The 25,187-nt window shown below is 41.8% G+C and overlaps 1 protein-coding gene and 1 long non-coding RNA gene across 2 annotated transcripts in view; one reads left to right on the top strand and one right to left on the bottom strand.

Annotated features, from left to right (window-relative positions):
• The window catches only part of LOC107000219 (uncharacterized), a 106,940-nt gene that overhangs the window by 24,278 nt on the left and 57,475 nt on the right, over window positions 1-25,187 (bottom strand). The gene's annotated exons all lie outside the window — the stretch shown is intronic.
• LOC144331174 (uncharacterized) lies at window positions 682-23,605 on the top strand. The gene is made up of 3 exons (XR_013398133.1): window positions 682-876; window positions 14,623-14,708; window positions 21,334-23,605. It is a non-coding gene; the product is annotated as an uncharacterized LOC144331174 (long non-coding RNA).

Raw genomic sequence — 25,187 nt, forward strand, 5'->3', positions numbered from 1 at the left:
TGACTCCTCTTTAGATTGTACTTCTCATGGGAAATTTCTAGGAGGCTGATTCTTTTTCACAATCAGGAGATTTCTCCTGTCCCATCTGCTATTCATCTGTTCCTCCAACTCTTCAGAAGCCCAGAACTTTGGAGAGAAAGAGTCTCTGTTCTGTCTTTGGCCATAGTTTATTTTGATTAGGTGTAAGGACATGAGGTAAGAAAATCAATGTAGATCAAGTGTATGCAAAATATCCTAACTACATTAACTCACAGAACCATGATAACAATCTTGTGAGTAGGGACTCAGGATACCTTTATGTTTCTATGGGTGTGTGTATGCATGCATGTAAGTATCTATCACTTGAACTAAGATGTAATCCATTAGCTATTTAACAGAAAATAAAAAATAATACAGCAAGTTGGAGGACTCACAGTACCAGATATCAAAACTTATTGATAAGTTTAATCAAAATAGTGTGGCATTATTATAAAGACAGAGTAAAGCAAAGTAAACAGAGTTCATACAGTGTAAGATTTTACTTAAGCTCTAGGATGGAAAAGCATACAGTCATCTTGCCTACCACATAAAATAGAATGATGGATCTCATTTCAAACATGTCAGTCATAACAACTGTGATATGGTTTGGCTGCGTCCCTACCCAAATCTCATATTGAATCGTAGTTCCCATAATCCCCACATGTTGTGGGAGGGACTCAGCAGGAGGTAATTGAATCATAGGGGCAGTTATCCCCATGCCGTTCTCGTGATAGTGAGTGAGTTCTTACGAGATCTGATGCTGGGCCCTTCTGATAAGGGGGTCTTCCGTCTTTGTTCCACACTTCTCCCTGCATCGATGTGAAAAAGGATGTGTTTGCTTCCTCTTCTGCCATAATTGTAAGTTTTCTGAGGCCTCCCCAGCCATGTGGAACTGTGAGTCAAGTAAGCCTCTTTCTTTAGTAAATTACCTACTCTCAGGCAGTTGTGTTTTTTTTTTTTTGTTTTTTGTTTTCTTAATAGCAGCGTGAGAACAGACTAATATAAACTGGAAATGGGCTAAAATAATCTATTATATCAAATTTGTCCTCAGAGAAAAATTCAACTATACATTGTTTGTAAGAGACATTTTACAGAGGAAACAAAAGAAGACTTGAACAAATGAGCTACATGCCTATTCTTGGATGGGAATCCTCAGGTTATAAAAATGTCGACTCTCCCAAAGTTTAATTTATAATTTTGAAATACTCTTCAATAAAATTACCAATAGGAATCATTTGAAACTAGACAAGCAAATTCTAAAGTTTGCTTGGGAAAATAAATCTAAAATAGCCAAAGACATTTAAAAAAAAGAAAATTAATGAATAGATGTTAATGCATATTATGAAATGACAATAATTTAAGCAGTGTGATGCATGAATTAATAAACAGTGGATTATAATAGGAAGCAAGATATGGATCCAAATAAATTGAGAGATTTAGTAAATTGTTAAAGGACCATTTCAAATTAGTAGAAAAAAACCTATTAGTCAACAAATAATGTTCAGACAAATGGGTGGCTACTTGGAAAAAATAAAGTTGACCCATGGACCTCATACCATACACCAAAATAAATTCCATAGAGCTGAAAGATTTGAAAGAGAAAATGAATTCATAAAAGTACTAGAAAAATACTTTTGTAAGTTTGATAAGAAACCCAACCAAGAACAGTAAGTTCTTAAGTTAACTCTTTAAAAACATGCATGTAAGCACATACATGTATATTTATATATCAAGAGACACTGCCATAAAGAACATATAAATGGCAAAGTTGCAGGAAAAAAGAAAACCATATTTAGACAAAAGCTAATAGTCTTGATTTTATTTTATTTTTTGAGACAGAGTCTCACTCTGTCACACAGGCTGAAGTATAGTGGTGCAGTCTTGGCTCACTGCAACCAATGCCCCCACTGGGTTCAAGTGATTCTCCTGCCTCAGCCTCCCAAGTAGCTGGGATTACAGGCACGCACCACCATCCCTGGCTAATTTTTGTATTTTTAGTAGAGACGGGATTTTGCCGTGTTGGCCAGGCTGGTCTCAAACTCCTGACTTCAAGTGATTCTCCAGTCTTGGCCTCCCAAAGTGCTGGGATTACAGGGATGAGCCACCGCACCCAGCCAACAGTCTTGATTTCATATTAGTAAGTATTAGTTTAAAAAGGGGCCAACAATAGAAAAGTGGATAATGTTTTCTTTTGTAGATGTATATTTTATTTTTTTAAGTTTTTTTATTTGTACAAATTTATGGGGTATATGTGCAATTTTATCACCTGCATAGATTGTGTACATGGTCAAGTCAGGGCTTTTAGATTACCCATCACCCAAGTAACAAAAATTGTACCAACTATTTTCTCATCCACCTTCCTCGCAATTCCTCACCCTTCCAAGTCTCCATTGTCTATCATTCCACTCTCTAGATCCATGTGTACACATTTTCTTTTTTACCACCCATTTATGAGTGAGAACACGTGATATTTGACTTTCTATGTCTGGCTTGTTTCACTTAAGATAATGGCCTCCAGTTTCATCTATGTTGCTGCAAAAGATATGATTTCATTCTTTTTTATAGCTGAGTGGTACTTAATTGTGCAGACATACGACATTTATCCAATCTTCCATTGATGGACACTTAGGTTGATTCCATATCTTTACTGTTGTAAATAGTGCTGCAATAAACATACCAGTATGGGTATCTTTTTGATGTATTGTTTTCTTTTCCTTTGGGTGGGTACCTGGTCATGGGACTGCTGGATTGAAACAAATGGTAGTTTAATTTTTAGTCCTTTGAGAAATCTCCATACTGTTTTTCATAGAGGTTGTACTATTTGAAAATAATTTGTATTATTTTTGTCCTTTTAATAATAATCATTCTGATTTAGGCAAGATGATATCCCATTGTGGTTTTGATTTGCATTTCTCTGATGATTACTGATGTTGAGCAATTTTTCTGTTGGTCATTTGTCCTGTATTGAAAAGTGTCTATTAGTGTCCTTTGCTCACTTTTTAATGGTATTCTTTGTTTTTGTTGTTTTTATTAAGTTGCTTGAGTTCCTTGTATATTCTGGATATTAGTCCCCTGTTGTATGAATACTTTGCAAATATTTTCTCCCATTCTATACGCTATCTGGTCACTCTTCTATTTCTTTTGCAGTGCAGATGCTTTTTAGTTTAAATAAGTACCATTTGTCTATTTTTTGTTTTTTTGCCTGTGCTTTTGAGGTCTTGGTCAGAAATTCTTTGCCTAGACTAATGTCCATAAAAATTTTCCCTAGGTTTTCTTCTAGTATTTCAGTTTTGGTTGTTGTTATTTTCAGTTTGTTTTTGTTTTTGTTTAAAGGCAGTGTAGAGTGCAATGGCGGAATCATAGCTTGTTGCAGCCTCAAACTCCAGGGCTCAAGCAGTCCTTCTGCCTCAGCCTTCTGATTAGCCATGACTACAGGCACACGCCACTATGCCTGGCTAATTTTTTTTTAATTTATTTTTTGTAGAGTCAGGGTCTCATTGTGTAGCCCAGACTGGTCTTGAACTCCTGGTCTCAAGTGATCCTCTTGGTGCAGGCTCCCAAAGTGCTAGGATTGCAGATGTGAGCCACTGTACCATGCCTCTTCCAGTATTTTTATAGTTTCAGGTCTTATATTTAAGTCTTTAATCAATCTTGCATTGATTTTTGTACATAGTCAGTTTCATTTTTCTTCATATGGCAATCTAATCTTTCCAGCACCATTCATTGAAAAAGGTGTTCTTTCCACAGTGTATGTTTTTGTCAGTTTTATCAAAGATCAGTTGGCTAAAAAAAAATATGGCATTATTTTGAGTTTTCTTTACTATTTCATTGATCTATGTGTCTATTTTTATACCAGCACCACACTACTGTTTTGGTTCCTGTAGCCTTGTAACATAGTTTGAACTTGTAATGTGGTACTTCTAGCTTCGTTCTTTTTGCTTAGGATTGCTTTGGCTATTCTGGCTCTTTTTTGGATCCATATGAATTTAGGATTTTTTTTTTCTAATTCTGTGGAAAGTGACATTGATATTTTGTTTTATTCTGTTCTGTTTTGTTTTGTTTTAGATGGAGTCTCACACTGCTGCCCAGGCTGAGTTGCCAGTGGCACAATCTCAGCTCACAGCAACCTCTGCCTCCCAGGTTCACATGATTCTCCTGCCTCAGCCTCCCGAGTAGCTGGGATTACAAGCGACCACTGCCACACTTGGCTAATTTTTGTATTTTTAGTAGAGACAGGGTTTCACCACATTGGCCAGGCTGGTCTCAAACTCCTGACCTCAAGTGATCCTCCTGCCTTGGCCTCCCATAGTGCTGGGATTACAGGCATGCACCACCCCGCCTGGCGACCTTGGTATTTTGATAGATTGCATTGAATCTGTAGGTTGCTTTGAGCAGTATGGTCATTTTAACAACATTAATTTTTCTGATCCATGAGCATGGGATGTTTTTTATCCATGTGTTAGTGTAATCGGTCATTTATTTCATCAGTGTTTTGTTGTTTTTCTTGTAGAGATCTTCCACCTCCTTAAATTTATTTCTAGGTATTTTTCGTAGCTATTGTAAGTGAGCTTGCCTTCTTGATTTCTTTCACAGGTAGGTCATTAATGGTGTACGGAAATGCAACTGGTTTTGTATATTGATTTTGTATCTTTCAACTTTACTGAATTCATTTATCAAATCTAAAAGATTTTTTGAGGGTAGTATTTAGGTTTTCTGTATATAAGATTATATCATCAGCAAACAGGGATAATTTGGCTTCCTCTTTTCTGACTTGGATGCCTTTTATTTCCTTCTCTTGCCCGATTGCTCAGGCTAGGAATTCCAGTACTGCGTTGAATAGGAATTGTGAAAATGGATATCCTCATTTTGTTCCACTTCTTAGAGAAAATGCTTTCAACTTTTCCCTATTTCAGTATGCTGTTAGTTGTACGTTTGCTGTATATAGACTTTATTATTTTTGAGGTATGTTCCTTCTGTACCAGATGGTTGACAGTTTTTATCATGAAGGGATGCTGAATTTTATCAAATTCTTTTTCTGTGTCTATTGAGATAATGATATAGGTTTTGTCCTTGATTGTTTATGTTTATGTATCATATTTATTGATTTACATATGTTGAATCTTCCTTGCATCCCTGATATAAATCCCACTTGATAATGGTATATTATCTTTTTGTTGTGTTGTTGGATTTTGTTTGCTAGTATTTAGTTGAGGATTTTTGTGTCTATGCTCATCAGGGATATTGGCCTGCAGTTTTCTATTTTTGTTGTGTCATTGTCTTGTTTTGGTATCAGAGAGATACTGGCCTCATAGAATGAGTTACAGTAGAATCCTTTCTCCTCAATTATTTGGAATAGTTTCAGGAGGATTGGTACTAGTTATTCTTTATACATTTGATAGACTTTAACTGTGAATTCAGCTGGCCCTGGGCTTTTCTTTGTTGGGAGGTGTTTTTGGGTTTTTTTGTTTTTGTTTTTGTTTTTTTTTGAATATTGATTCAGTCTCGCTGCTTTTTATTGATCTGTTCAGGTTTTCTATTTCTTCCTGGTTCAATCTTGGGAGGTTGTATGTTTCTAGGAATGTGGCCATTTCCTCTAGGTGTTCTAGTTTATAAGTGTATAGTTGTTCATAGTAGTATCTGTTGATTTTTTTCTATTTCTTTAGTATTGGTTTTAATGTCTCCTCTATCATTTCTGATTTTGTTTATTTGGGTCTTCTCCTTTTCTTGGTTAGTCTAGTTAGTGGTTTACAATTTTATCTTTCTGAAGAACCAACTTTTCATTTCATTGATCTTTTGTATTTTTTTAGTCTCTACTTCATTTAGTTCTGCTCTGATCTTTGTTATTTCTTTTCTTCTGCTAATATGAGTTTGATTTGCCCTTAATTCCTTGAGGGACATCATTAGATTGTTAATTTATAATCTTTCCACTTTATTAATGTAGGCATTAGTGCTATAAACTCCCTTCCTAGCACAGTTTCTGCCATATCTTACAGGTTTTGTTATGTTGTACTTCCATTTTCATTTGCTTCAAAATGTTTTCATCTCTGTTTTAATTTATTCATTGACTCAGTGGTCATTCAAGAGCATGTTGTTTAATTTCTATGTATTTATATAGTTTCTGAAGTTTCTCTAACTTTATTCTACTGTGATCTGAGAAGATTCTTGATATGATTTCAATTTTTAAAAATTTGTTGAGACTTGTTTTGTGGCCTAACATATGTTCTATCTTGGAGAATGTTTCATGTTCTGATTAAAATAATGTATATTCTGCAGCTGTTAGGTAGAATGTTCTGTAAATTGGACTTATATTTTTAAATTCTGTAATGAAAATTTTTTTTTCATTTTCTGATCTCTTTTTATAACACCTTTAATATAATAGTTGTTACACTTTATTGAAAACTTACTTATTCTTTCAAATGCTTTTCCTTCTATATATTCCCTGTTTTTTTCATTTAGCCATCCTCAGACACCAGATACTCAATTTAAATTTCACCATCACTGGCTTCCCTGATAACCCTTTAAAGACAAGTCTAGGCTTTAACAGTAATTTCAGGCCAACTACCTGCTACCCATGGAGACCATGGAGTTTAACTCAAGTTTCTTTAACACCTAAACCTGGGTTCTTCTCATTTCTCTACTCTCTCTTCCAATCAGCAGGTCTGTTGGATGTATCACAAATACCTGCCCCACGTCCTAGTATTACTCTTTAGTGGGCATGAATAATTGATTCTATCACCCTTTCATGTTCACCCTATACCTGTGGAGCTGCACTCTTCTTCAAGACAGATTACAGGCACTTCAAAGAGGTGAAGACATTCAAAATTCCAGCCAGGGGTGGATCTAGGTCTGTTTACATCTCGAGTGGCATTTATCATGACATTCAAGGCCTTCATTCACCCCTCCCCTGAAGGTTCCAGCTGCACAATGCTAATGTGCTAACTGGCGCCCTTCTAAGTTCACGTCTTCCAGTGTTAATGGAAAATAGTAACATGTTTTTACCTTATGTTTGTTCTACTTCTAACACAGAGAAATCCCTAAGCCCTTCTGTTTATAGGGCCCCTTTTAGCTTTCCATATTTGTAGTATTTGTCCAGAACCAAAGTCAGCCTGGATTTATATTTGAAATTTCCTTAAATGTAGAGAAGAGGAAGAGGAAGGAAAAGACTGTTGTTGTGGAATGCCTATGCACTGAGAACAGCAAAAGAACCATTTTTGGTTTTGCCCAAATTAGCATTGCTAGATAAATTGGGAGACTTATATCTTTCCAGTTGCCAGGGGAGCATGCCAGCTAATTTTAGCCCGTTGTGTAAATATAACCAGCACTGGTATGCACTGGCCTTTAACATTCACAAGGGTCAATGATGTCCTGCAACAGCCAGAGAAGTGCCTACACTGGCCCTGTATTGACTGAACTTCCTGGGTCCTTAGTCCCCTGTGTCTCCCAGATATATTAATTTTCCTTGGAAGTGACCTTGGAGATCCCTTGGCCTGACTCCCTGCCCAGGGCATGACCTTTTCCATGTCTTTGGACAGAAAATTGCCACAGCAAAGGTAGCAACATTCTGCAGCCCTTAAGGCAGGTGCAGCCTCAGTCATTTTTTCTCAACAGTGTAACTCTCAGGCAGCAGAGCTAAGAATGAAGTTTTAGAAGAAAATATTGTGTATGATCCTATTTGTCTTCCTAAAAAATGCTTTTTTTAAAATTCAACTCCTGAAACACCCTGCCCCCCAATGAATATGCTATAGCTAAATGTAATTGTTTTCTAATCTAGTTGCCAGGAGAGGTCACAATAGAGCTTATACAACCAACCCTCTGAATCCTATCTGCTCTACAACTGGCAGTGGCAGATGATAGTCTCTGGGAGGTGAATATAACTGAAGCAGAGGAAAATCACAAAGGAGGAAGCTGCTCCAACCCCCACCGAGAGATCAGGCTTTAAGCTATACTGTCCCTCAGTATCCTCATCTGCTAAATTGAAGTGTTTATATATAGTTCCTACCTCTCAGAGATTTTATGGAGTTTAAATGAGTTAATGCATGCCAAACTGTTAGAAGAGCTCTTAGAAAATGATAAATGCTTAATAAATGTTGGTATAGTTTGGACGTTTGTCCCCTCCAAATATCATGTTGAAATGTAATCCCAAATGTTGGAGGTGGGGCCTGGTGGGAGGTGCTTGGATCATGGGGTGGATCCCTCATGAATAGTTGGTTTGTGCCTTCCCCATGGTAATAAGTGACTTCTCGCTCTGTTAGTTCACGTGAGAACTGGTTGTTTAAAGAGTCTAGCACCTCCCCTCCCCACCCCCCTATCTCCTGGCTCCTGCTCTCACCATGTGGTGTGCCAGCTGTGTTTCCCCTTTGCTATGATTGTAAACTTCCTGAGGCCATCACCTGAAGCCAAGCAGATGCCGGCACTATGCTTCCTATATAGCCTGCAGAACCATGAGCCAGTTAAACCTCTTTTCTTTGTAAATTACTCAGTCTTGTTATTCCTTTATAATGACACAAAAACAGCCTAATAAAAATGTTGGCCATTGTTTTATTATTGTTATACGGATTGAAATCACAGTTCCCATTTACTACTTGGAGGACCTAAGCCTAGATTTCTTCATCTGCAAAATGGGCATAAGTAAAAGTCCTACCTCATAAAGTTGCTGTTAGGATTAAATGAATTGAAAGGTATAAAGCTCCTGGCATTTGCCTGGTCCTTGTGTGTGCCCAGAGTGTGGCAGTTCCTCTTGTCATTCCTTCAGGTGCTTAAGAATCTCTTCACTCAGCAATCACAACTGCTTGCAAACCACTCAGATTGTTCCAAAGACAATTTCAGAGTGGCTAAAGACATTAAGCAGGAGATGTGTGCTGTTCATTTTCAGTGTTTTTTCTTGATGGCAACAGAGAGTAAGGTAATGATAAATACAAAATGGCTACAAAATATGTAAATATATAAAATATATTAAAATAACCATGAAATAGGGTTCAAGAGAGAAAAGGAACATTTCCTTTGTCTTGTTTCTGGGTTTCACTTTGAGGGTTTCATCTTGTTTGTTTGGGTTTTGTTTGTTTTTATCTCAGAGTTAATCACAAGAGTGAGAGTGTGATAGAGTGATTAGCCAAAGTGGACTAGCTATGCTGCTATTCTAGTCCAAAGACCCTCAGCAGACATACATAATAACAGAGACAAGTAAAAATGGAGTATTATTTCTTTGTAGTTGACATGTCCCTAAGAAAGCCCTGCCGGGCTAATATACGCTATGGGATAATCCCCCATGTTCTCATTCAAGTAAGCATGTGTCATGGTATTTCTTTTCAGCAGCCAATTGATCCTGCTCTGTTTTTGCTTGGACTAATATTAAAATTAGTTTGCATTTCCTGAGGTAGCCAAGCAACTGGAGTAAGATAGTGACGTGGAGAGGGAGTTAGCTCAGACTGTTAAAAGTGGCAGTAGAACAGCTAAAAGCAAATAACCTAAAAACAGAAATCAGGAGGAAACTCCTTATTTAAGGTTGAATATTGCTAGATTATTTTCTTTTCATAAAAGAAGCACTTCTTTTAGGCAAACCATTGCTTGTATTAAAAACTCCCAGTTTTAGCCACTGCACTCCAGCCTGGGTGACAGAGTGAGACTCCGTCTCAGAAAACAACAACAACAACAACAACAACAACAAAACTCCCAGTTTTTCCTAATTTGTTAATTCTAATGATAGAGTTACAGTGTGTGGTCCTCAGCAAACACTTATTACTATAGATCTTTCCACGCTCCCCATGATTCTCAGGGGAGTTGCAGTCAAGCTATGCTGTTGTATAATAATGGGCTGCGACAAACAAGTAGGGAGAAATTGCTCCTGTCCAACCTCAAACCTCCATATGAAAAGGTTGAATGTTTATGGAGCTAGTGAAAGGAGCACAGGCCCAGAAATCAGACATACTTTGAGTTTAAAATCCTGTTCTTTAAACCACAAGTTATGTGACCTAGGATGAATTCCTTAACTCCTCAGAACTTTTTAACAAGAGCTGTGGTCCTACTTTGCATTGCTTGCTTTTAGCTCAGTAAAAGTTAGTGCTTTGCATGCATGATTCTTTTTAAGCTTTGTGATACCTCTGTGATGTGGGCATTATTATTAGTCATGTTTTATAGATGAGAAAACCGAAGCTAGTAAGTGATTCAAAAGTCATGCTTTGCTACTGTAAGCCTTCTATAGTGCTACTAATGAATACTGCACATGGCTTGAATGGCCCTCATGAGAGGATACTGACATGCATGGAGATTTGGTTCACAGATACTTGAAACAGACTGCAACGGTATTTGCCACTAGTGGGAGCAGACAGCAGAAGATGGATTTAGCGCCCCTGCATTTGTACTCCTCTCAGTCCATCTGTCTCTCTCCCTTTTCCCCACTCTATGTTGATAACAATTTTTCTGACCTGCAGGTAATTTAGTTGCCTAGAGTGGCTATTCTTTTTTTTTTTTTTAGATGGAGTCTCACTCTGTCACCTAGGCTAGAGTGCAGTGGCACAATCTTGGCTCACTGCAACCTTCACCTCCAACTTCAAGCAATTCTCCTGTCTCAGCCTCCTGAGTAGCTAGAATTACAGGCACATGCCACCACACTGAGCTAATTTTTGCATTTTTAGTAGAGATGGGGTTTTGCCATATTGGAATGACTGGTCTCGAACTCCTTATCTCGTGATCCACCCGCCTCGGACTCCCAAAGTGCTGGGATTAAAGTAGTAACATATCCACCTAATTTCTCCTGTTAATAGACCTTCTCCTTCACACCCCACAAAGGCACATATGTACATATACACACATGCATACACACATCCATACACACACAACTTCTTACCATTCATATCCTGTCATGGCCACAGGAGTGGACACATGACTTTTCTTTGCTGTGATACTAAATTTGGCCTGCTGAAAACCCAAAGTCCAACAACCTGAAATAGGCCTGTCTGTAGTAGGAAATTAAAAGATCAACACAAAAAGAAGCAGAGACCAGCAGAAATGAGAGATGCACAGAAGGCAACTCATGTGAGCCAACCAATAGCACCTCTTAAGGAAAAGGCCAACAAGTGCCTGTTTCTGATATCTCTGGTGTCTCTGGGCCCAACCTTCCCCTTCCAATATCCTGATTGTTCATCTCTTTCTTCAATTCTGTGAGCTTCTCAATATCCTTTCCAGCTACCTGAACCAGTCTGAGAAGGCAAATGTGATTTGGGTCTCTATATGAGTCCATGCTTGCATTGCCATTAAAAAATACCTGAGACTGGGTAATTTATAAAGAAAAGAGATTTAATAGACTCATAGTTCTGCAGGCTATACAGGATGCGTGGTGGCTTTTGCTTCTGGGGAGGCCTCAGGGAGCTTTTACTCATAGTGGAAGGCAAAGCAGGAGCAGGCATCTTACATGTCTGGAGTAGGAGGAAGAGAGAAGAGGGGATGTGCTATACACTTTTAAACAACTAGATCTCATGAGAACTCTATCATGAGAACAGCACCAAAGGGATGGTGCCAAACCATTCATTCGGGATCCATCCCCATGATCCAACTACTTCCCACAAAGTCCCACCTCCATCACTGGGGATTACAATTCAACATGAGATTTGGGTGGGAACACAGATCCAAACCATATCATTCTGTCCCTGACCCTTCCTAAATCTCATGCCCTCCCATTGCAAAATACAATCATCCCTTCTCAATAGTCTCCAAAGTCTTAACTCATTTCAGCATTAACTCAAAAGTCCAAAGTCTCATCTGAGACAATGCAAGTCTCTTCTGTCTATGAGCCTATAAAATCAAAAGCGAGTTAGTTACTTCCAAGATACAATGGGTGTATAGGCATTAGTTAAATACTTGTTCCAAAAGGGAGAAATCAATCAAAAGAAAGGGCTACAGGCCCCATGAAAATCTAAAACCCAGTAGGCAGTCATTGAATCTGAAAGCTCCAAAGTAATCTCCTTTGTCTCCATGTCCCACATCCAGGGCACAATGATGCAAGAAATGGGTTCCCAAGGCCTTGGGCAGCTCCATACCTGTAGTTTTGCAGGGTTGGGCTCCCAGGGCTGCTCTCATGGGCTGGCATTGAGTCCTTGTAGTTTTTCCTGGTGCACAGTGCAAACCATCAGTGGCTCTACAATTTCAGAGTCTGAAGGATGGTGGCCCTCTTCTCACAGCTCCACTAGGCAGTGCCTCAGTGGCAGCTCCAATCCTATGTTTTCCCTCTACACTGCCCTAGTAGAGGTTTCCCATGCAGGCTCCACCCCTTCAACAGGCTTCTGCCTGGATGTCCACACTTTTCCATACATCCTCTGAAATCTAGATAGAGGCTACTAAGCCTTAGCTCTTGCATGCTGTGCACTTGCTGGCTTAATGCCCTATGGAAATTGCAAAGGCTTATGCTTGCACCTCTGAAGCAGTGGCCCAAGCTCTACCTGGACCATTTTGAGCCACATTTGGAGTTGGAGCAGCTGGGATGCAGGGAGCAGTGTCCCAAGGCTGCACAGGGTATCGGGCCCCTGGGCCTAGCCCAAGAAAACATTCTTCCCTCCTACGCCTTCAGACCTGTGATGGGATGGGAGGGGCTGCCACAAAGGTCTCTAAAATGCCTTTGAGGCCTTTTCCCAATTGTCTTGGCTATCATTATTTGCCTTCCTTTTAGTTATACAGATTTCTGCAGCTGGCTTGAATTGATTCCCTGGAAATGGGCTTTTTTTTCTATCACATGGCCAGGCTTCAAATTTTCCAAACTTTTATGTTCTGCTTCTTTAACTATAAGCATCAGTTTTATGCCATTTCTTTGCTCATGCATATGAGCATAGGCTGTTAGAAGCAGCCAGGCAACATCTTGAACACTGCCACTTAGAAATTTCTTCTGCCAGATACCCTAAATCATCACTCTCAAGGACAAAGTTCCATAGATCTCTTGGGCAGGGGCACAATGTTGCCAGGTTCTTTGCTAATGCATAACAAACATGACCTTTGCTCCAGTTCCCAATTAATTCCTCATCTCCATCTGAAACCCTCTCAACCTGGCCTTCATTGTCCATATCACTACCACCATTTTGGTCACAACAATTTAATGAGCCTCTAGGAAGTTCCAAATTTTCCCTCATCTTCCTGTCTTCTGAGCCCTCCATATTCTTCCAACCTCTGCTTGTTACCCAGTTCCAAAGTCACTTCACATTTTCAGATATCTTTATAGCAATGCCCCATTCCTTGGTACCAATTTTTGGTATTAGTCCATTCTTGCATTGCTATAAAAAATACCTGAGACTGAGTAATTTATAAAGGAAAAGGGTTTAATTCACTCACAGTTCAGCAGGCTGTACAGGAAGCTGGCAGTTTCTGCTTCTGGGGAGGACTCAGGGAGCTTTTACTCATGACAGAAGGCAAAGCAGGAGCAGCCATATTACATGGCCAGAGAAGGAGGAAGAGAGACAGGGGTAGTTGCCACACAATTTTAAACAACCAGATCTCATAAGAACTTTGTCACAAGAACAGCACCAAAGAGATGGAGCTAAACTGTTCATGAAGGATTCACCCGCATAATCAAATCACTTCCCACTAGGACCCACCTCCACCATTTGGGTGGGATTACAATTCAACGTGAGATTTAAGTGGGGATATAGATTCAAACTGTATCAGTCTCTGATGTTTGCAACCAAAAATGTTCTAATTTGGCATACTTAAGTCTTGCATCAGAAAGTTGAGGAGAATGAGAATCCTAAAGGTATTATATATATACTTTCATTTTTCTGAGGATGACCCAACACTCATTCATTCAACACTCTTACTGAATACCTGTTACATGTCAGGCACTGTGCTGAGAGTGTGCAATTCAAGGATGAATAAAATATGGTTCCTGTTCCCAGTCTAGAAGACGAAGATGGACACTGATAAAAACGCAATAAAATGTCACCAGTGTTTTTATAAAGGTCATAGGAAACTGTAGGTACAGGAAGAAATAAATAGTCAATTATTTCTGGAAGTCTTCAGAGAGGTGATAATCCTTTGTTGACATTTGAATGGTAAGTGTTATCTAGGCCTTTGCTATTCAAAGTGTGGTCTGTGAACCAGCAGCATCAGCATTACCTGTTAGAAATACAGAATAGGGGTCCCACTCCAGATGTAATGAATCAGCAACTGAATTTTAAAAAATCTTCAGGTGGTTGGTACCACATTAAAGTTTGAGAAGTGCTGATCCAGACAACAAGAAGGATAGAGGAAGAGTGATTTCAGACAGGGGGACTAGTTTGAACAAAGGCTGGCAGACGTGATAGAGCATGATGTGTTCATGAGATTGTAAGTCATAGCAGAAGATGTGAGGGAGGATACAGCACAAATTATAGCAAGTCCAGACCACAGAGAGCCTTGTAATCGATGCAGAAAGGACTGGACTTTATCCGACGAGTAATGAGGAACCAGTAAAGTAAAAGTTTGATATAATCAGATTTTATATTTAAAAGTAGAGTAAAAACATTTCTGGCAAGCAGTGTAATAAGATGAAGTTTGGACATGATCCCGGATAAAAGGGAGATTTGAGGGGAAAGAATAACATGATTTGATTGATTTTGATTTGATGCAATTTATCTTAATGTTTCAAAGCTAAATGCCTGACAACAGTGTGGAAGATGGATTGGAGAGAGGGCAATACCAAAGGCAGGGAGACCAACTGGCATAGTCACATACTGGTAAGTAAGAGATGATCAAAACTACAAAAGTGCAGCAGGAGTGGGGAAGAAGGGTGGCTATCAGAGAGAAAATGGGACAGAATCTGCAGACCTTACTCAAAAACTGGAAGCTGCATATGGCAGCTAAGTGGGGCAAGGAAACCTGGCATATATGATAGAAGAGACAAAATAGAAGAGTCCATAGTGGAACAAAAGAAAGTAAGTTCTGTTCAGGGTCTGCTGAGTTGAATCCCCTGTGGGATGTATATATGGAGGAAAGCAGACATGGACACATTAGCAACAAACACTAACCTCATATACAAGTCTCTCTTGAAATTCCTCAACTAGAAACTACTTTGTTTTCCTAGAAACCATCTAGCTAATTTTAAAAAGAATTAACTCTGATGAAGAATTCAATGACTGTGAACTCAGACCATACAACCTAGAGCTGATCTTCCACCTGTTACCTGTTGTATTAGTCCATTCTCATACTGCTAATAAAGACATAACCAAGACTGGATAATTTTTAAAGGAAAGAGGTTTAATTGACTCACAGTTCAGCATAGCTAGGGAGGCCTCAGGAAACCAATAATCATGACAGAAGGAGAAGCAAACAAATCCTTCTTCACATGGTGGGAGCAAGGAGAAGTTCAGAGTGAAGGCAGGGGAAAGCCCTTATAAAACTATCAGATCTCATGAGAACTCACTCAGTATCATGAGAACAAAATGGAGGTAACCACCCCCATGATTAAATTACCACCCACCAGGTCCCTCCATTGACACACGGGGATTATGGGAACTACAATTCAAGATGAGGCTTGGGTGGGGGCACAGTCAAACGATATCATTCCACCCCCAGCCCCTCCCAATCTCATGTTCTCACATTTCAAAACATAATCATGCTTTTTTCAACAGTCCCCAAAGACTTCACTCATTCCAGCATTAACTCAAAAGTTCAAGTCCAGTCTCATCTGAGACAAGGCAAGTCCCTTCTGCCTATAAGCCTGTAAAATCAAAAGCAAGTTAGTTACTTCCTAGATACAATGCGCCTACAGGCATTGGGTAAATATACTTATTTCAAATGGAAGAAACTGGCTGAAACAAAGAGCTACAGGCCCCATGCAAGTCCAGAATCCAACAGGGCAGTAGTTAAATCTTAAAGCTCTGAAATAATCTCCTTTGACTCTATGTCTTATATCCAGGTCATGCCAATGCAAGAGGTAGGCTCCCATGACCTTGGGCAGCTCTGCTTCTGTGGCTTTGCAGGATGCGGCCCCATCCTGGCTGCTTTCACAGGCTGGAATCAAGTGTCTGCACCTTTTCCAGATGCACAGTGCAAGCTGTCAGTGGATCTACCATTCTGGGGTCTGGAGGACAATAGCCGTCTTCTCACAGCTCCACAAGGCAGTGCCCCAGTGGGGACTCTGTTTGTGGGCTCCAACTCCACATTTCCCCTCCACACTGCCCTAGCAGAGGTTATCCATGAGGGCTCTGCCCCCATACCACACCTCTACCTGGACATCCAGGCTTTCCCATACATCCTCTGAAATCTAGGCAGAGATTCCTAAACCTCAATTCTGTCTTCTAAGTACCTGCAGGACCAACACCACGTGGAAGCTGCCAAGGCTTGGGGCTTGCACCCTCTGAAGCCATGGCACAGGCTGTATCTAGCCCCTGGAGGTGCTAGAATGCAGGGCACCAAGTCCCAAGGCTGCACACAGCAAGTGGGGGGCCTGCACCCAGCCCCAGAAACCATTTTTTCCTTCTAGGCCTCTGGGTCTGTGATGGAAAGGACTTTTGTGAAGGTTTCTGACACGCCCTGGAGACATTTTCCCCATTGTCTTGATGATTAACATTTGGCTCCTTGTTACTTATACAAATTTCTGCAGTCTGCTTGAATTTCTCTGCAGAAAATGAGTTTTTCTTTTCTACTGCATTGTCAGGCTGCAAATTTTCCAAACTTTTATGCTCTATTACTTCTTGAATGCTTCGCTGCTCAGAAATTTCATCCGCCAGATACCCTAAATCATATCTCTCAAGTTCAAATTTCCACAGATCTCTAGGATGGGGCAAAATGCCACCAGTCTCTTTGCATAGAAAAAGGGTCCTTTACTCCAGTTCCCAACAAGTTCCTCATCTCCATCTGAGACCATCTCTGCCTGGACTTTATTGTCCATATCACTGTCAGCATTTTGGTCATAGCCATTCGACAAGTCTTTAGGAAGTTCCAAACTTTCCCAAATCTTCCTGTCTTCTGAGCCCTCCAAGTCTCTAGGAAATTCGAAACTTTCCCACATTTTTCTTTCTTCTTCGGAGCCCTCCAAACTGTTCCAACCTCTGTCTGTTACCCAGTTCCAAAGTTACTTCCACATTTTTGGGTATCTCTACAGCAGAACCCCATTCCTGGTACCAATTTACTATATTAGCCCATTCTCATGCTGCTAATAAAAATATACCTAAGACTAGGCAATTTATAAAGAAAAGAAGTTTAATGGACTCACAGTTCAGCATGACTGGGGAAGCCTCAGGAAACTTACAATCATGGCAGAAGGGAAAACAGACATATCCTTCTTCACATGGTGGGAGCAGAAAGAAATAGAGTGAAGTTGGGGAAAAGTCCCTTATGAAACCATCAGATCTCATGAGAATTCACTCACTATCACGAGAATGGCATGGAGGTAACCACCCCCATGATTCAATTACCTCCCACCAGGTCCCTCCAACAATGCGTGGGGATTATGGGAACTACAATTCAAGATGAGATTTGGGTGGGGACGCAGCCAAACCATATCATCTGTGTTTATTGTACACTCAGCAGGAAAGGCCATTGAAGAGTCAACAGAACTCAGAGTGTGATTCTGGGGACACAACAAGAGGACTTCTTTCTGTTCTCCCTAAATGCCCACAGCTCCTTGAAGCCTTAATTACAGTTCACTTTAAGAAGTAACAATGGACATCTACCATAAGCCAAGCACTGTTAGGCACTGGGGATATGACAATAAACAAGAAATGCTCAACCTCATTGGGCTTACATCTAGCAAAGGAGACAACAGTTAAACTGAAAATAAATGTGGCAGATGCAGTTATCCCTTCAAGTAAGTACTTGCTACCAGCTATCAAGAGTGTGGCTAGCTGACAGCCCCCAGTACTTAGCACTTTTGGGTCTACCCTGGCTTTCGATCCAAGACCACACTATTCTTACAGTGACTCCTAGACAATGGCTGGGCAAAGCAGTGGTATCTGAGAGCATGTACATCTTGGAGTGACCCCCAGCTAGAGTTGCCAGATTTAGCAAATAAAAACACAGGGCACCCAGTTAAATTTGCACTGCAGATAAACAATGAACTTTTTTTTACTATAATTGTGTCCCAAATATGGCATGAGAAAGACATACTTGAAAAAAACTCATTGTTGGCTGGGTGCAGTGGTTCACATCTGTAATCCAAGCACACTAGGAGACTGAGGCAGGCAGATCACTTGAGCCCAGGAGTTCAAGACCAGCCTGGACAACATGGTGAAACCCCATTTCTACAAAAAAAAAAATTAGCTTGGTGTAGTGTAGTACTCCTGTAGTCCCAGATACTCGGGAGGCTGAGGCAGGAGGATTACTTGAGCCTGGGGCAGAGGTTGCAGTGAGCTGAGAACTGCACTCCACCCAACTTGCAACAGTTGGTACCAGGAATGGTTTGAGAAAGCATGTGGTAAGATAAAGACTTGGGAACTAGATCACTCACCACTTTGCTGGTTGTAAGGACATAATGCCTGGTGGTAGACAGCCCACTGCATGAGATGGAGGTCCCATTGTTAAAAAGGTTCACCAATGGTAGACTGGGATGGCAGGTAGGAAGAGAGGAATGCACTGTTTCAAGCATTAGAATGTAGGGGAATCTCTATGTATGAAAATAAAAGAATTTGCTGATTATTACTAAGTTACATTGATGCCCTACAGGAGGATAATGAAAAGCTGAGAATAGTTAACAAACCACTAAAACTAAGTGTGCAAAGAGTTTCTACAAAGAATCTGTCTTACTGTGAGTGAGCAGAAAAAGCTGAAGATGGGGCCGGGTGCGGTGGCTCAAGCCTGTAATCCCAGCACTTTGGGAGGCCGAGACGGGCGAATCACGAGGTCAGGAGATCGAGACCATCCTGGCTAACACGGTGAAACCCCGTCTCTACTAAAAACATACAAAAAACTAGCTGGGTGTGGTGGCGGGTGCCTGTAGTCCCAGCTACTCGGGAGGCTGAGGCAGGAGAATGGCATGAACCCGGGAGGCAGAGCTTGCAGTGAGCTGAGATCCGGCCATTGCACTCCAGCCTGGGCGACAGAGCAAGACTCCGTCTCAAAAAAAAAAAAAAAAAAAAAAAAAAGAAGCTGAAGATGAAGCACAGGATTTAATACAGCTACTGAATTTCAAAGACATTTGAATGCTCAAAAAAGCAGGGCTGTTAGACCAAAGTCAGGGCCCCAGGTGGCAACACCTGAGACTCTAACACATGGGACTGAAACATTTGGATGGATGTTCCTAGATTCCTCTGAACCTTCTGAGCCTGTAGGGATGGCTCACCCTTCTCAATTAAGAGCTAGCACATTCCTGTGTAAAAAGATGATATTAGGGGCTTTCCCCTAAAAGGCAATAGGTGGCTCCCTCCTCCACTCCTGGACATCAGCACACATCACAACACATCTGAGCCAGGAATATGCTGGGCCTGATAAGGAGTATAGCACAAATGAGCTGCAAGATGGCATCAGAATGAGTTATCAGGGATCAGGGTGCTTGATCAAGATGGCTAGAACATAAGTCTGGATAAAGGAGAGTTGCTTTTTGGTTTTGTTTTTTTACTTGGGGTCACTTTGTTGAGATACAGGATTTAACATCCCAGGAAATGATGCGAACTTGCTTCTGCGAACTTGCTGCTGCGAACTTGCTGCTAGGGTAGCTCCTAGAAGCCTAGAGAAAGTGATGGCCCCCACCCCACTGAAAGGTTGAAATGCCTGCTTGCCATGGAAGACATAGGGGAAGTGGTTAAAAGGCTCAGGGAAGTAGGATTGCAGGAATGGGTGTATTAGGAGAGGCCAGAAAACCAATCAGAGGACACACCATTTACCAAAGCCATCAGGAATGTGGACCAGAGTTGACAACAGAAGAGTCTGACACAGAACTTGGCTTGCTGATGACAGTGGAGCTCTTGGGCTCTCCCAAAGCAATTGACACCAGGTGGTGGTACTTAAACACCAGAAGCCAGGAGACTGTAATTATCATAACAACCAAAAAGAACAGAGTGGCAGTCAGGAGGGCCTAACCTATAGATCATCACAGAGATAGTGAATAGAACTTAGCACTCTTAGGAACAAACTAGATAGCCAGCAAGTGCTGTCTGTCATATGTTTGACATATGTTACATATATGTTATATGTGTATTCAGAAGAGAGGAAGAATGGGTGAGCATGAGGCTGAGGGCAATTGCCTCAATAAAAAGTCATAATAACTTTGCCAAATTTCCAGGCCTGAGCTGATTTTCAGATTCAAAACCTGTTGGCTAGGTCTGCAAGGTGACTAGGTGACTAGGTGACTAGGTCTGCAAGGGGAAGGACCCTACAATACATTGGCAAGTCCACACTGTGATGATTCCCAATGTCCTTCTCCAAACGAACCTATTGCCATTGACTTGATTGACTTTACACTGAGAAAAGAAAAATAGCCAAACCTTTCAACAGCTGTTGGAGGCAGGGTCTGAATCGTCATTGATACGTAAAGACCTGAAGCATCATCATGGGCTCCTGTGAGAAGTGGAGAACATGAATGTCAGGCAATAAATAGATTCCTGGCTGAAGTATGGTTTATAGTGAGTCCACTGATCCATGGGCCCACATAGTGGTCATTTTTCCTGTTCAAAAATGTATTATTGGTATTATTATACTTGGCAGTTGATGTAACTCCCTCACTAGGTCCTTGGCTTTTAGACAAGAGTTGTCATAATGGAGAAGGCCAAGTGGAGATCTCAGAAATTGCTGGCTATGATAAGTAAATCAAAAACAGTATTGCATCCTGGGAGAGTAGTGGAGATTAAAGAGGCAAGGATGCAGGGATGGTCGTCCCTGTCATATCTCCATTGAATACCCTAGTCTGGTCCCCACAGAAACTGAATGAATCCTAGAAAATGACTGTAGACTACCACAAGTACAACCAAATAATGACCTTGATCATATCTGCTGTGTACAACACAATGCCATTGTGGGAGCAGATAAATATGGCCTTGGGTTTATGGTACCCAACCATCAATTTGGCAAATGCATGCTTTTCAATCCCAAATAAAAAAGGCCATCAGAAACAGTTCACATTCAACTAGAATGGGCAATATGTGTGGAACCCATATTCCTGATGGACCAGGGGATCTCTTATTACTCCCTCGATCAGTTGTGACTATGAATGGACAAAAGCAGCAACCCTGGTCTAAAACAGGTATAGTTACCTGGGGCTCAGAGTCTGGGGCTCACCACTGGGTAGGCTACCCAGACCACCAAAGGTAGTAGCTGAGGGCAAAGATAATTTAGAATGGTTGGTGAAAGAGGGGACAGTGAGCATGTTTGTAGCCCCAAGACCAGCTGCAGCAATGAGAGACTGCAATTTGTCCCTCCTTCTTCTAGGTTTTCCCTTAGGAAGAAGGGCCCACCAGAGCCCTGGAAAGCTGCCCCTTGCACAGTTTAAGGGATGGACTGTGGCAGAAATGTGGCAGAGATGTGCTGCTCAGATCCCCCTTCAAGAAAAACAAGCTGGGCTTTAAGGACTGTCATTGACTGGCAGCTCTTAGCTTCTTTAAAGTCGATTCTGTTTTCACGGGAGCCCCTAGCCAAAGACAGCAAGGCGTGGCCAATTCCATCCAAAACTCTAGTGTGTAGTCTACTCCAGAGATCCCTGTTGGTCGGCAGGGATCTGCCGCATGGTCTGGCAGCTGTTTCTAGTTGCCTCCCTCCACCGGGTGAACAATGCCCCAGCTAAAAAGATATGTCTGAATCCTAATTTCTGGAATATGTGAACATTACCTTATTTCAGAAAAGGGTATTCTTTACAGATGTGATTAAGTTGAGGATTTGAGATGAGGAAACCATCCTGGATTACCCAGGTGAGCCCTAAATGTAATCACGTGCATTCTAATAAGATAAACACACAGAGGAAAAAGACAGACACAGAGAAGAGGAAAAAGCCATGCCACCACCGAAGCAGAGACTGGAGTGATGCAGCCACAAGCTAAAGAGTGCCTGGAGCAGCCAGAAGTGAAAGGAAGAGATTCTCCACCCTACCCTCAGCCTTAGGAGGAAATGCAGCCCTGCTGATACCTTGATAATGGACATCTGGCCTCTAAAACTTCAAGATATAACTTTTCTTGTTTTCTGACACCAAGGTGATAGTGATCTGTTGTGGCAGCCCTAGAAAATGAATGTGCTCCCCTTTTCTTTTCAGAGTCTCTCCTCAACCTTTTCTGCTCCTAACTATGACTCTGCATCTGCTTCTTGGGGTAACCTGACTTCCAGCAGTAGGACGTAACACAATGAGAGGGTATGGTTGAAAGGGCATGGAGGAAGGGCATCTAGCCCCAAGGCAGAGGGTAGAGGGGCAGGGAAGACAATCTAGAGCAAGTGACGTCTCAAGTGGCCTGAATGATGGCAGGAGCCAGCTAAATCAAGGGACACTAAAAAGAGAAAGTGTCGCACCCTCAAGAAACTAAAAACCACTCGATGTAAGGGAAGATGAGCTGTGTGAGACCGGAGCAGCAAGGCAAGCAGCAGAGGCTGGATCCAACTGGCTTTGTGAGTGATCTCCGGTCTTTGTATTTAATGCTAAAGGCTTTAAACAGAGGGTGCCATGAGCAGCATTTCACTAATAAAGATGAATTCGTTTGGCTTAAAAGAATTGCAAGGATACAACTATTCTTGAGAAAAAGATACCACAATAAAACCTGCTCATTTATTGATGCCTTTGTGGGAACAGCTGTGTCTCTAATCTCACACTAAGAATGTTTCCACTGGGGAGATGGAAACATTATGAGGGCCTCAGGCACTCAAGCTTTCTCTTCATGGTGTGATAAGGACAATTTACACCCTTTTCTCAATCAGTATCATAAAGCACTGTGCAAAGGCAGCTTCAAGTTCCACCTTCCATGCAACCAGATTATCAGCCCTAAATCCTTTCTAAATAGAAATTCTGGAGCTGCTTTTGGCCATGAGTACCTTCAGGACAAGAAGGATTTTCAACGTGGCAGAAGTGGAAGGGATGCATGAAATGGCAGAACCATCTGCAGCCTTGGACTTCTCCTTAGGGACTGCCCAGGGGACTGTATTGGTTTATTATCTCACAAGAGCAGCTGTGGGGTATGACCAGCCCTGGTGAGGGAGAGGTGTCCGCACCACCACACTCTAGGACGGCTCAGCCTACACAGGAAATTGTTATCTTACCTCCCTTGGGGAACAAAGGAGAAACTTTGTTTGATGCAGACTTCAAAAAAGAGTGGCCTAAGGGCCACATCTGGTGTATTTTCTTTGGTCTCCAATGCTATGCTCTTGTTTTTAATTGAACCAACATTCAAATATTAGAAGAGTTCCCATGACAGTCCAGACTGCTAGGTTCCCTCATCAAATCAGGAGCGCCGGCTTCAGTTCACCCCCATTCCTTCAGGGATCAGAGCCCAGCAGCAGCCACCCACACTTTGCTCGGGACAAGCCTGCTCCAAGCTACACAGTACCTCCTCACCCTGGGGATTTGGATCCACAATACGGAAGCCAAGAGTTTTGTTTTCCTAACACGGGCATAGAAATATTTATCTGTACCCATATTCCCACCGTAAGTGGGAAAATGCAATGCTACATTGAAAGAGCCAGAATTTCTAAATAAATATGAAAGAGTCTATAGTATTTTCCCTCTGACACCAGCCAGCTTTGTTTATTTAGTTTGAGTGTCTGAGTTTGTGCCCCCTGACTTCAATGTTTTCAGGGTCTCAGTTGCTCTTCCCACTTGGCCCAGTTCATCTGTTCTGCCTGCAGCACCTCGTCATTCTTCCACACTCGGCAGGCAGGCCTTTGTCCACGCTCGCAGGTACCACACGGGAGACGGTTTCTGCGAAACTGGGGGGCTCCAATTTTCTCCAGAGAAGAAGCCTCAGACAAAATCCTGAGGGAAGTGCAGAGAGAACTTCAGCAGAAAGGCCCTGATCACAAAGGAGATGTTACTCTTTTGCTTCAGGTGCCCCTCTCTCTTCCTCTCCTCTCTTGACACCCACACACCCAGTCTAGACCATGCCTTACTATTAAAGATACCAAGAATTAGAGTCGGCTTGTGAATTATTCTTTTTGCTGACACTCCTCCCTGCTAGGGAGCTGCTCCACTCCCACACCCCCTCTCACTCCTACCCCATCCTGTAGAATACTCTGGCCTGAAGAATTAGCAAAGGAAACGGCCACCACCAGATTCTCATCTCTTTCCCAAATGGGCTGCCGCTTCTCTGAGTGGAGAGAGGAAACTACACCTTCTCCCTCCCTGCACAGGGCCAGCACCATTTGTTTACCTCTCAGTGCTTCTGAATGAGAAGGAAGAATAATTCACAAGCCGACTCTAATTCTTGGTATCTTTAATAGTAAGGCATGGTCTAGACTGGGTGTGTGGGTGTCAAGAGAGGAGAGGAAGAGAGAGGGGCACCTGAAACAAAAGAGTAACATTGCCTTTGTGATCAGGGCCTTTCTGCTGAAGTTCTCCCTGCATTTCCCCCAGGATTTTGTCTGAGGCTTCTTCTCTGGAGAAATTTGGAGCCCCCCGGTTTCCCAGAAATAGTCTCCCATGTGGTACCCGCGAGTGTGGACCAAGGCCTGCCTGCCCAGTGTGGAAGAATAACAGGGTGCTACAGGCAGAACAGATGAACTGGGCCAAGAGGGAAGAGCAACTGAGACCCTGAAAACATTGAAGTCAGGGGGCACCTCTGCAGTGCTGGCCCTGTGTAGTTTCCTCTCTCCACTCAGAGGAGCGGCAGCCCATTTGGGAAAGAGATAAGAATCTGGTGGTGGCCATTTCCTTTGCTAATTCTTTAGGCCAGAGTATTCTATAGGCGGGGGTAGGAGTGGGAGGGGGTGTGGGAGTGGAGCAGCTCCCTAGCAGGGAGGAGTGTTAGCACTGACATTGTTTAGAATTGCTGGCACAATTCAGTATTCAGTGAGTACTGAATTGATTCAGTAGTTGCAACAACACATTTCTCCTCCTCCTCCTCCTCCTCCTCCTCCTCCTCTTCCTTCTCTTTCTCCTTCTCCCCCTCCTCCTCTTCCTCTTCCTTCTTCTTCTTCTTTCCCTTCCCCTTCTCCTTTCTCCCTTCTCCCTCCTTCTTCTTCTTCTTCTTTTTGATTTCCAATTTTTATTTTAAGTTCAGGGGTACATGTGCAGGATGTGCAGGTATGTTACACAGGTAAATGTGTGCCATGGTGGTTTGCTGCACAGACTATCTAGGTATTGCTCTCTCTCC

The sequence above is a fragment of the Macaca mulatta genome, chromosome 9, assembly GCF_049350105.2.
Source record: "Macaca mulatta isolate MMU2019108-1 chromosome 9, T2T-MMU8v2.0, whole genome shotgun sequence".
Taxonomy (NCBI): Eukaryota; Metazoa; Chordata; class Mammalia; order Primates; family Cercopithecidae; genus Macaca; species Macaca mulatta.